This window comes from Phyllobates terribilis, unplaced genomic scaffold (genome assembly GCF_046119375.1).
Source record: "Phyllobates terribilis strain yellow unplaced genomic scaffold, ASM4611937v1 Scaffold_71__1_contigs__length_7168151, whole genome shotgun sequence".
NCBI classification, from domain to species: domain Eukaryota; kingdom Metazoa; phylum Chordata; class Amphibia; order Anura; family Dendrobatidae; genus Phyllobates; species Phyllobates terribilis.
In genome coordinates, this window is record NW_027362831.1 from 3,171,240 (window position 1) to 3,183,253 (window position 12,014).

Below are 12,014 nucleotides of genomic sequence, written 5' to 3' on the forward strand. Positions count from 1 at the left end.
GAACTACACGAGTAAGAAAAACTTATGACAATCAGAGTGACTGTATCTTTCATATCCTCAGAAAACACTGGGATATACTTGTGACTGTCCCGGACCTGAGGGGTGCAGTGGGATCTACTCTCACAATAACTTTCAGAAAGGGTCGGTCCATTAGGGACCATTTAGTGCATAATTTCTATAAAAAACCTGCACCCAAGGGGACTTGGCTAGATAGAGGAATCTGCAGTTTCTTTAGATTTGGAGAACATTGTACATGTAATTGGATGAGACCATGTAAATCGTTCTAGAGCTCCTCCATGGTTAAAATCTTTTTTTCCAGTGGGATTATTCCAACTGTAAAACCACAGGACTAGTATATATGGTCACATGCACCTGCCCCCTAGATTATGTAGGCAAGATCAAGTGGGAGTCTAGGAGGAGGGTGGGGGAGCATTTGGGTGACATACGCCATGGTTGGGACACCTCATTAGAGAGACACATAAACAGTGTACATCGAGGTGAATCTGGAGACATCTCCTTTTGTATCATTGAGATGGTTAAACTCATTGTGAGACGAGGTGATAACAATAGATGTATCCTCAAAAAAGAAAGTGAGTGGATTGTTAGACTGATTTCACTGGCCCCTAAGGGACTCAATGAGCAAATTTCCTATCCCTGTTTTGTATGAATACAGTCCCATTCTGGATTATATTTTTGGATTGTATACTCTACCCATTGCTACTCAGTTCCCTGTGAATGGGGTTCACATATTGTTGTACTTCATCGAGATATCTGAGCTTCTATATCAGAATTATTACTTATCAATTATATTCCACTTATACTATTTCATAATTAACAACTGTGGTGATCCTTGTGTATCTCTAATTGTGCAATAGAGAGAAAATTTGACCATTTAGGAATATACTGTGGGCCATCATCCCATATCTTATGTAGTGATATAGTATATCCACATGCCTATTGCATGATGGAAGGATGTGCAATACTTGTTTTTAGTCTCCCATGACGCTGATCTCAAAGATAGAAAAATCCTATGTTGGTGGAATGCAATCCAAAACCATTATGCGCTCCAGTGTGGAACGCATGCTTCCGGACATGCGCATTCGCAGATAGGAGACCATGATGCACTCCGACATGGAACGCACATGTCCGGGCACGTTTGTGCTTTCTGCCCGCCCCTCTCCGTTGTTTTGTGCTGAATTGTGGGGAATACTTGAGAATTTATTTTTGTTCTGTCTTTAGTTGATCCCACTGATACATCAGATAAGTCCTCGGAGAATTATAATTAGAGGAACCCATGGACACATTAGGATTTGTGAAGCTGACCTCCGCTCTCCTCTGTTTCCTTTGAATTTGTTGTGTGATCTGTATTTCAGAACAGTAGCTCTTGGTTTGTTTCATTTCCATGTGTAAATTGAATTTGACTCGTAGTCTTTGATATCTCTTTCAAACTTAGTTTTTTTGATGTCTGAGATCCATCCTCCAGACTTTGTAAATTCTTCTGCATATTTTGAGTTTTGTATCCAAAAAGGCTTCTACACTCGGCGGAAAACTTTCACCTAGTTATTTTCAAGAAACAAATATCAAACGCAATGTGACTTGGTTATCCTATAATTTTTTTTTTAAATGTGGACATACACCCTGTAAAGCATGCAACTATGTTAATAAAACTGACACATTTGAAGAAAACCTAATGGGACAGCAATTTGCAATACACAGTTTCATCAATTGTAACACTATAGGGGTCATCTATTTAATAGAGTGTATAGAGAGTTAACTACAATATGTGGGATGCACGTCAGGTCCGCAAAAAACTATATTAGCAGACAATTATCCGACGACATCAATCCCACAACATTAAACGTGTCTGTGGTTTCAAGACACTTTTCACAAAAACATAACGCGGGTGCTCGGGTTCAACATATTGCGGATCGGATAGACAGATTGCTGGGTGTAGCTGGGGTAAACCCACCGTTCATGGTACACATTGGTACTAATGACAAAGTTAGAGGGAGGTGGAAGGTCCTTAAAAATGAGTACAGGGAAGCTGAAGACCAGTACCTCAAAGGTGGTGTTTTCACAAATACTGCCGGTGCCACCTGCGTCACTAGAAAGATGTCGGGAGCTTAGGGAGATAAGTCAGTCGCTTAGAAATTAGTGCAGGAAGGAAGGGTTTGGGCTCATGGAGAACTGTGCCGATTTCGCGGTTGGCTACAGGCTCTACGGTAGGGATGGGCTGCATCTCAATAGGGGAAGGTGCAGCTTTGCTGGGGGAAAAAATGGTCAGACGGATGGGGGAGCTTTTAAACTAAGTTCTGGGGGGATGGTAGTCATGCTTATAAGGGGTTAGATAGACTAGACAGAGTGGGAGAGTAGGGGCTATGGAGGATCTAGGGAGGCTGGGATAAGCAAGGAAAGTAAGGAGTTGAGTAGGAGTAGGAAATTTGCTAATTGTATTAAATGTCTGCTAGCAAATGCAAGAAGTCTTGCAAACAAAATGGCTGAACTGGAGACTCTTATGTCGGTCAGAGAATACGATGTGGTGGGTATTACAGAAACCTGGCTGGATGAAAGCCATGACTGGGTGACAAATATAGAGGGATACACTACATTTAGAAAGGACAGGAAAGAGAAAAAAGGTGGAGGGATGTGTATTTTCGTAAGATCCAACTTAAAATCTGTGCTCAATGACAACATTGGTGGGAGCTGCGACAATGTAGAGTCAATTTGGGTAAATGTACATGGGGATGGCAATAATGGAAAGCTGCTAAGAGGAGTTTGTTACAAGCCTCCTAATATAGCTGAACTTCTAGAGGACGAAATGTTGGAACAAATTAAAAATGCAGCAAATAATAATAGGGTCCTTATTATGGGGGATTTTAACTATCCAGATTTTCATTGGGACATAGAATCTTTTGTGCTAAAAGCTGCAAATTCTTATCCACAGTTCAGAACAATTACCTCTCTCAGTTGGTAGATGAACCAACCAGGGGAGGTAATCTGCTGGATCTGGTGCTGTCAAATAGACCACATACAATTTCAGATCTAGAGGTCCGGGAGCATTTGGGAAACAGCGACCATAATATGATAAGTTTCAATGTAATATTTAATAAAACATTTCAAAACGAAAATGCTAAAACCTGGAACTTTAGGAAAGCTGATTTCAACAAATTAAGGGAAGAGCTTAATTGTGTAGACTGGGACCATATCATGGTAACTGGGAATACCAAATGTAAATGGGTCATGTTTAAGGAAATACTACTAGATTCCTGTAGAAAATTTATACCCTGGAATAAAAAGGAACCAGGAATAAAAATAAACCATTATGGATAAATAAGACAGTACAAAGTTTAATAAGACAAAAACAAAGGGCATTCAAAATCTTGAAGGCCGAGAATACAGAAATAGCATTTCAGTAGTATAAAGACCTAAATAAGAAATGTAAAAAAGAAATCAACCTAGCAAAATTATCTACAGAGAAACAAATTGACAGAGACATTAAATTCCATTGCCAAAAAGAGTAAATCAGATGGTATTGGCCCCTTAAAAGACAATAATACCAAGATAATTATAGAGGACAAAGAAAAGGCTGAGATATTAAGCTGACACTTTTCATACGTGTTCACCAACAAACAGTCTGTTTCAGGGTTCTTTCAAGAGGGCAAAAATCAAAGTTCACCTCCTAATATAACTAGTTTAACACAAAAAGAAGTACGCCTGCGTCTGAGCAAATTAAACATTGTCAAATCTCCTGGACCAGATGGTATTCATCCACGGATACTGAGGGAATTGAGCTCAGTAATTGACAAACCGCTGCATCTCGTATTCTTAGACACTCTTGTAACAGGGGTAGTGCCACAGGATTGGAGGATAGCAAATGTACCGATATTTAAGAAAGGTAAGAGGGTGGATCCAGGTAACTACCGTCCGGTAAGTCTGACATCAGTAGTGTGCATAGTTTTTGAGGGCATCATAAGAGTTGACCTGCAGAGATATATTGCAGAGAATAATATAATAAATGATAATCAGCACGGATTCATGAAAAATAGGTTGTGTCTAACCAACATGTTGGGGTTCTATGAGGGGATAAGTGCAAATCTAGATGTTGGTAATGTGGCTGATGTGATTTACCTGGACTTTGCAAAGGCATTTGATACTGTACCACATAGCAGCCTTATACTGAAGCTACAGAAGCAATGACTTGGGGGAACTATATGTAGATGGGTAAGGAATTGGCTAAATGATAGGAAACAAAGAGTCGTCATAAATGGTACATTCTCTAAATAGGACATAGTCCGCAGTGGGGTGCTACAGGGATCTGTGCTAGGACCAATTCTTTTTAACCTCTTTATTAATGACCTTGGGAATGGGATTGTAAGTAAAGTGCCAGTTTTTGCTGACGATACCAAACTATGTAGGATATTAAAATCTGATCTTGACATTACGATATTGCAGAACGATCTGGATAAGATGACTGAATGGGCAAACACTTGGCAGATTAAGTTTAATGTAGATAAATGTAGAGTAATGCACCTAGGATGGAGTAATCCTATTGCTGCATATACATTAAGTGGGAGTATACTCAGGACTACAGAACAGGAGAAGGATTTGGGTATTCTGGTTACAAGTAAGCTGAGCAGCAGTGCTCAATGTCAAGCAGCAAAAGCAAACAAGATTTTAGTGTGTATAAAAAGAGAAATAAAATCCTGCAATCCCAACGTATTGTTACCCCTTTATTAATCACTGGTGAGGCCACATCTGGAATATGGGATCAAGTTTTGGGCTCCACATTTTAAAAAGGATATTCAGAAGTTAGAGTCAGTTCAAAGGTGGGCAACTAGATTATTATATAGGATGGTAGACCTCTCATATGATGAGAGGTTGAAAAAGTTGAGCTTCTTTAGCTTAGAAAAACGACGCCTCAGAGGGGATCTCATCTACATATATAGAGATATGTGTGGTCAATACAAAGGTCTAGCACATGACTTATTCCTTCCAAAGACTATACTAAGGACCAGGGGGCAATCATTACAGGTGAAAGAAAGGTGATTCCGGCACCTAAACAGGAAATGGTTCTTTGCAGTAAGAGCAGTTGGGCTGTGGAATGCCCTACTACAGTAGGTAGTAATGGCAGACACTATATCAGCTTTCAAAAAAGGGCTGAATGATTTCCTTGACACAGGTAACATTGTGGGTTACAGTTAAATTATACAAAATGTTACACCTATAGTAGTACATTTGATCCAGGGTTCTTGTACTGATCGCTTTTTCTCGGGGTCAAGAAGGATGCAAATTGTCTGAATGTGTCCTGGGTTTTTTGCCTTCTTCTGGATCAACAGATTTAAGTACAGGGATTTTAGTAATACCATATGAGTAATACAAAAAATAAAACTAATTAAAAAATTATAAACTGGTTCATTTGTAACTGTAATAGTGCAGTAATAATAAAAATGGTAATACATTTGTGAGGCCTGGTTCCATTAAGTTAGTTTAGTGTTAGCGTAGGGAGTACAATTGGGGGAGAAAGGTTGAACTTGATGGACCTAGGTCTTTATTCAACCTACTTTACTATGTTACTTTGTATAAAGGGGATATCATATCCTTCAGATTTTAGGAATAGAAAAGGCTTATAAACCATTAAGAGGTGGAGATATGAAAAGAAAAATGTTAAATAGAAAGTCATATTGGATTTTTAAATTACAAACTAGAGCCCCACAGGGAATGAATATCAGACAGGATTTAATATTACAGTGCAATTAATTGTATTTGTTTTTGATTTTCAGTGATTTTATTGAATATCTCATGCATGAGTTGCATTTGTGTATTATTGTGACGCTGAGTCACTTTTTACAGCCAAGCTGTGAGACGGAATAGCCGAGGAGTCCGGAGTTAAAAGCCAGTAGGGTACGTCATAAACAGAAGGAAGAGGCAAAGGCTTAGGCAGGTAACGTTATGTTGGTCAGAATACCAGGAGGATAGCGAATCAGAGCAGAAGGGGTTAAACAGACGGATGGTCAGAACAAGGTCCAAGGTCAGGCAACAGAATTTCAATACACAGAACACTTAGGCACAGAGAATCAAACCTCACACTAGCTGAATGTACGTCTGGCAGAGGTCAGGGAGAAACAGCTAGTTATGTAGCCTGGCAGTCATCTGGAATGATGAACACCTGGAGATAGCAAGTGCCACCCAGTCTCAGATTGGACAGCCGAGCAGGCAATCATCACACTGACAGCTTCAGCACGCCCCTATACCAGATTGGACCACCGAGTTGTCAAAGTACCGACAGCTCCAGCATGCCCCTGTACAAGATTGGATGGCTGAGTTGTCAGTAACTGTATCCCAGACACAGTGAGGGGTGGAACCTTGACAGTACCCCCTCTTCTAAGGGAGGCCGCCGGACCCCAAGGCTTCCCAGGAAACTTTAGATGGAAGGCCCTGACTAACTGATCGGCCTTCACATCTCAAGCAGGGACCTAGGATCTCTCCTCTGGTCTGTATCCCCTCCAGTGGATGAGGTATTGGAGGGAATTTCGGACCCTACGAGAATCCACCACCCTCTGAACCTCATGCTCTAAGCCATCGTCGACTGACACTGGAGGAGGCGGGGATGAGAGAGATAATACCGAAGGGATAAACGCCTTTAATAGGGATTTATGGAAGACATTAGGGATGCGAAGGGATGGAGGAAGCTTTAATCTGAATGCCACTGGATTGACCACCTCAACGATCTCATTTGGACCAATAAACTTTGGACCCAATTTTGCAGACGGCACTTGAAGTTTAAAGTTCCTGGATGACAACCAAACCTTATCCCCGATCTTAAAAACAGGACCCACTGAACGTCTTCTATCGGCCTTCTGTTTTTGGCGAGTCTAAGTGGTCCAATATTCTTCTGAACCTCCTTCCAGACATCTCCAAGTATTTGTACGGCGACTTCCACCCCAGGACATTTAGAACTAATCCTAGAAAATTCACCAAAATGGGGATTCAATCTATAATTACAGAAAAACGGAGAGGTTCCAGTAGACTGTACTCGACTGTTAAATGCAAATTCAGCAAGAGGTAAAAACGAAGACCAGTCCTCCTGCTGAGCTGCCACAAAGCACCTTAAAATTTGTTCCAAAGATTGATTTGTCCTCTCAGTCTGACCGTTGGTCTCAGGGTGGTAAGCAGATGAAAAGGACAAGTTAATCCTGACCTTATTACAAAAAGCTCTCCAGAACTTGAAGACAAATTGTACTCCCCTATCAGACAAAATGTTAAGAGGGATACCATGTAACTTACAATATGAGAAATAAACAACTTGGAGAGTGTCTCTGCATTAGGTAATCCTGACAAAGGAACAAAATGAGCTTGTTTGCTGAATCGGTCAACTACCACCCAGATAGCAATTTTCCCACCAGACAGAGGCAAATCCATGATGAAATCCATGGACAAATGAGTCCATGGCCTTTCTAGAATTGGCAGTGGAGCCAATTCCCCGGACGGCCGGATGTGACTGACTTTAGCGCGTGCGCAGGCATCACAAGCAGATACAAAATCTTTGATATCATTATGCATGGACAGCCACCAAAAAAGTCTGGTAATGACTTTCCATGTAGCAGTAACCCCAGGATGACCACTTAAGACGGAATCATGAAATTCTTGTAACACACACAATCTTAGGTACACAGGCACAAATGATTTAGATCCTGGAGTGTCGGAAGAAGCCAATGACTGGGCGTTATGGATCTCCTTTTCCAATTCTGAGGTTACCATAGAAACCACAATACCCTGAGGAATAATGGAGGATGGAGGTTCTGGAGGAGAAACTGAATCGAGACTACGAGATAATGCGTCAGCTTTCACATTCTTAAGGCCCCGTCACACTAAGCGATATCGCTAGCGAGATCGCTGCTGTGTCACGGTTTTGGTGACTCACCAGCGACCTCACCAGCGATGTCGCTATGTGTGACACTTTGCAACGATCAGGCCCCTGCTGTGAGGTCGCTGATCGTTGCAAAGTGTCCTGGACCATTTTTTGGTCGTTGGCCTCCCGCTGGCCAGCACACATCGCTGTGTGTGACCAGCGGGACCAACGATCTGACTGGTAACCATGGTAAATATCGGGTTACTAGGGGCACGCGCGCACTTAGTAACCCGCTGTTTACCATGGATACCACTCTGCTACAGTGAGCGGAGGCTCCAGCGCACCGTAGCAGAGTGGTATCCATGGTAAACAGCAGGTTACTAGGGGCACACGCGCACTTAGTAACCCGATATTTACCATAGTTACCAGCCTGCTCCTGCTTAAGCAGCAGGCTGGTAACGGGAGCAGGACATCGTGGAACGATTCTTTCCACGATATCGCTGCTCCCCTCATCGCTGGTGAGCCTGCCTGTTTGACAGCTCACCAGCGATGTATTAGCGATGCAGCAACGATCCCTGACAGGTCGTATCGTTGTCGGGATCGCTGCTGCATCGCTTAGTGTGACGGGGCCTTTAGACTCCGGTCTGAATGTAATGCCTCTGTGGGAGTTTATCTTTTAGCTGATTCAATGTAAGCTAGATTCTTCTGATCACTGACCACAGTAACTGGATGAACCGCTCCTCCAAAAAATGCCTCCATTCCTCAAAGGCTAATTTTACAGAAAGTAACTCACGATTCCCAACATCATAACTTCTTTCTGCCGAAAATTATTTAGACAAAAAAGCCCATGGACGCAAGTTAGTCAGAGTTTTGGACCCCTGCGACAAAACCGCCCCCACTCCGACCTCCGAAGCATCCACCTCTACAATGGATGGCTCTTTGAGATCCGATTAGATCAGAATGGGAAGAGGCATGAAACACTCTTTTCATTTTTCAAAAGCCCTGATAGCACTCTGTGACCACACCTTGAGATTTGCCCCCTTACGTGTAAGGTCAGTAAGAGGTTATACAATCTGAGAAAACCTCTTGATAAATTTCCTATAATAGTTGGCGAATCCCACAAAATGCTCCAAAGGCTTGAGATCACGAAGCTGAACCCAGTCAATTATGGCCTGTACCTTCCAAGGGTCCATCTTAAACCCTTCTGCTGACAAGATGAACTCCAAGAATGAAATTTCCTGAACAGAACAAACACATTTCTCTAATTTAGCACACAAAGAGTTCTCACTTAATCTTTGTAACACAACACGGACGGGTGCATTTAGTAACCCAAATGGCATGACAAGTAGTGTTGAGCGAATTTGTTTGGCATTTAAAATTCGTGTTTGTGTGCAGGGTTCCGACTTTTTCACGCCAAAAAATCAGCTCCGAAATGCTGAACAAATTCGCTCAACACTAATGACAAGGTTTTCAAACAGACCCTCAGACCTTAAAAACGCTGTTTTCCACTAATCACCCTCCCGGATGCGGATCAAATTGTAAGCCCCTCTAAGATCAAGTTTAGAGAACACCATGGCCCCCAGAAGCTGATTATATAGGTTGTGGATGAGTGAAAGTGGGTACGTATTTTTAACCATGATTTTGTCGAGTTCTCGGAAATCGAGACAAGGATGGAGACCCCCATCTTTCTTTTTTACGAAGAAAAAAATGGCAGCTACCGGAGAGGAGGAAGGACGGATATGACCCTTCTGTAAACTTTTGTTAGCATATTCTTGCCCATTCAGGCCCAGACAAATTGTAAAGGAGAGCTTTAGGCAATTTGGCACAAGGAATAAGATCAATAGCACAATCATAAGGATGATGGGGAGGTAGTATCTCCGCCTCTTTCTCTGAGAACACATCTCCAAAGTCCTTCAGGTACCCCGGCAGACCCTTCAGACTAGCAGAGCATGTTTGTACAGTTTTTAAACATTTCTTGCAACAATTAGGGCCCCATTTAACAATCTCCCTCTGACACCAATCAATAACAGGATTGTGAATCGGCAACCATGGAAGCCCTAGTACCAACCCAACAGGTAAATTATCCAACACAAAACATGAGAAGGATTCAAGGTGGAGTGCTCCCACATGAAGCGTGAAATCCACTGTTACCTTCTTGATCAAATTCCTAGATAATGGCGTCTTGTCAAGGGCAAAGATTTGCTTGGGTCTTTCTAAACGAACTGTCCCTAACCCTAACTTCAGAACCAGTCCCGAATCAATAAAGTTAGCAGCAGACCCACAGTCAATGAAAGCCAATGTTGATAACACCTGGTTCTCAAAGCATAACACTGTATTTATCAGTACTTTAGCAGAAAAAGGTACGTGGGAGTCTGGGTGACCTCCTTGGCCATCACCCAGACTCGGACGTTCTCCTGATGGTGTGCTAGCCTGAGGGCAAGTAGGGCAATTCTTGAGAAAATGTTCAGCGAGACCACAATACAGGCAGAGTCCGAGATCTTGTCTACGTCTACAACACGAAGACTGGCAACTTTAATCTCCAATGGCTCCACCTCTGGTAAATGGACCTGCTCCGGGAGAATATAATGGGCAGCTTGTTGTTCCTCACGTCTCTCATGGATTGTACAGTCCATTCATATGGCCTGGGTCATGGCCTCCGCCAGGGAACAAGGAGCTTCATGGAGGACCAGGGCGTCCTTAAGGGTTTTAGAAAGGCCTTTGTAGAACTGGCACCTGAGAGCTGCATCGTTCCACAACTGCAGTGGACCACTGCCGGAACTCAGTACAGTAGTCCTCAGCTGTGCGACCCCCTTGAGCCAGGATCTTAGCCTCAGCGACCTGGATCCTGTTGGGTTCGTCATATATCAGTCAAAGAAGGCGTCAACAGAAAACCGTTCTGGGGCTTGTGGGGACAAGGAAAATGCCCAGGTCTGAGGGCACCCTTGCCGAAGGGACATGATTATTCCCACCGGCTAGAACTCCTCCCCTGACAGCTCTCCCTGAAGACCCTAAACTGGTCTTTCTCTCCAGAAAATTTATCATGGAGGTCTAATACAGATTCAGGAGAGACCAACTGTACATCAGAGGGTACTAACGTCACTGTCACTGCCGGCAGTGGAGGGTTATCCGAGATTTTCATTAGATTAGTTATCTGACCCTGCAACTGACATTGTGATGACTCCAGACTCTGGCATTTCTTAGCCAGATCCTGAGTCATCAGCTTCAAATTCGCCATATGGTCACAGAGCGTGTGAACAGTCTCCATACAGATGAAAAAGAAAAACGTATTGGCCAGACGTAATGTGACGCTGAGTCACTTTTCACTGCCAAGCTGTGAGACAGAATAGTCGAGGGGTCCAGAGTAAAAAAACAGGAGGGTACGTCATAAACAGAGGGAAGAGGCAAAGGCATAGTCAGGTAACGTTACGTTGGTCAGAATACCAGGATAGCGGATCAGAGCAGAAGGAGTTAAACAGACGGATGGGCAGAGCAAGGTCCAAGGTCAGGCAACAGAATATCAATACACAGAACACTTAGGCACAGAGAAACAAACCTCACACTAGCTGAATGTACGTCTGGCAGAGGTCAGGGAGAAACAGCTCAGTTATGTAGCCTAGCAGTCACCTGGAATGATGAACACCTGGAAATAGCCAGTGCCTCCCAGTCTCAGATTGGACAGCCAAGCTGTCAATCAACACACTGACAGCTTCAGCACGCCCCTGTACCAGATTGGACCACCGAGCTGTCAATCAAAGTACCGACAGCTCCAGCATGCCCCTGTACAAGATTGGACGGCTGAGCTGTCAGTAACTGCATCCCAGACACAGTGAGGGGTGGAACTGTGACAATTATCTTTTCCTTCCATACAGTACAGAGTCAAATTGTCTGAGAAGTACTCAGTAATCAACGGACACCCAGGTGTTTGAAAGGGAAGGATATAAAAGTATCAGAGACTCACATGTTGCAAACCATGAATAAGCCTTGGTTTGGTATGTGGGCACTTGGTGGTATGCCATCACAACAGTTTTTATGAATTTACAATAAATGTGAGGTTTTAACAATATAGACAATGCTGGAGAATTCATCCCTCCTCCTTTCTCTACTTGAAATGTCCCTGACCAGGGCGGCTCCAGTGATCTTTAGACAAAGTGCATTGAATAAACAG